The 1,873-nt window shown below is 37.2% G+C and overlaps 1 pseudogene; it reads left to right on the plus strand.

The window, feature by feature from the left end:
* Nucleotides 1-301: 301 nt before the first annotated feature.
* On the plus strand, nt 302-1,509 carry LOC116742203 (annotated as a pseudogene).
* The last annotated feature ends 364 nt before the right edge of the window (nt 1,510-1,873 follow it).

Raw genomic sequence — 1,873 nt, forward strand, 5'->3', positions numbered from 1 at the left:
ATAAAACCATATGGCATATCAAAGTAAGAATAAATACATGAAAGAGCAACGGTAATAAAATATTAATCCAAGAATCTAGGTGATGGGTATATTGGCATTTACTCTAAAATTCTTGCAGTTTTGCTATATGTTTCAAAATTTTGCTTAAAATTTTTTTCAGAATCTAAAGTGCTATAACCAACATCTTTAGAGAGAAGAGAAAGCATAGCATTTGGGTACACTGGGCCTGCAGGATGCCAGGGCTGGAAAGGTCTGTGCTCGCAGCCAAGACTATATTAGGGATCTTGGAAGCGTTGCCAACATGTACGACATTCAAGAAGCCACTAACCAACTCCTGGATGTGAACTTTCATGAAAACCAGAGATCTATTCAAGTGACAGAAAGTGGCCTCAGAGTGAACGTGAGCATCTCCAGGTCACTATTAGAGTGACTGTACCCACTGGTTTTGAACAAACAGGGGCAGATGAAGTGAGAAAGAAATTCAGGTCATCATGCAAAATCAGCAGAGACCAGGCAAGATATATTTTGACGTTTCAATGTAAAGTCTGGCTCAGGTTCATTGTCTGAGATCAGTTGATAACTTACTTGTGGTTGTTCAGGAGTTTAAAGATTCTAATTCAAAGGGGGAAAAAAAGGAAGTTCTAAAGGATTTTGAAGAATTGACTGGGAAACTCCTGCACTCCGATCCTTTGAAAGTATGGAAAATTGACGCCAGTTTCAAGAAAAAAAAAAGGTGTAAAAAGATAAATCAGAATTCATGTAAAAGGAAGCTGGATAATGGACAAGGAGACAAAATAGTTGAGAGAGACGTTAAAAAAGAATTTACTAACAATGCCTTAAGTTCAAAAGAAGAAATTGATTCTCAAGTGCTGAAGTTTAGAGTCACACGCAACAGGGTAGAAGAGAAACATTGCTTTACTGCTCTAGAGACCACAAGAGATTTTGGGGGCGCTGTTCAAGATTATTTTAAGTGGAAGGCTGACATGACCAACTTTGATATGGGTGTTCTTTTGAATATCCATGATAATGAGATCACTGTGGGTATTGCATTGGTAGAAGAGTCTCCACCAAAGAAATATCACACATTTTGGATTTGCAGCTCTCAGATCTTCTCTTGCCTATGGGATGCTCCAGCTCTCTTCCCCTCACCCTACTGATACAATAGTTGATCTGATGTATGGACGAGAAACAAAACAATAGAGAGGGCCACTGAATGATCTCACTGTTATTATGTTGTTGGTAATAATAATCCAATATACCAGTGGCTATGATTAGAGCAGCGATTACATCTAATTTTTATTGACAAAGAGCCAAATTAAATAAGGCAAACTAAAAAAAGAAAAAAAAAAAAAGAAGGCAAACTACCCTGGGGCTTGCCCAACGATGCTGTTCAATGGGATATCTGCAAACTGGCTCTGTGGATATATTGTAATGTTATTTTGAAAAAGGATGGACTCCAAGAAGAGAAATTGGAACCTTTATCCAGCTTGCCTACACTACACGAATTAGTGGAAGGTACATCAGAAATAAATTAAACATGTATGAGGCATTGATTGAAGCCAGGGAAGCAAAAAGTTGTACAGGGAAATGTTTCCTTCATCAACGACTACATGGCTCAGCTGTGATTATTATATGACAGTATTAATGTCAAATTGAATTATTAACCAAAAATGACTACACTAGGTGAATGGAGGAATGGGTATATAAGAGAATGAAATCCTCATGTTTTGTAGTGTGAAGTCAATACATATTAATATTGAAAGAATCAAAACAGTAATATGTGTTATAATTTAGGAATTTGATAGTAAATACCAGAAGAAAGTGACCTGAACAGCTTTGCTCTGGGAAACACAAGTCAGAGGTGAGGAAGAGA

The sequence above is a fragment of the Phocoena sinus genome, chromosome 17, assembly GCF_008692025.1.
Source record: "Phocoena sinus isolate mPhoSin1 chromosome 17, mPhoSin1.pri, whole genome shotgun sequence".
NCBI lineage: Eukaryota > Metazoa > Chordata > Mammalia > Artiodactyla > Phocoenidae > Phocoena > Phocoena sinus.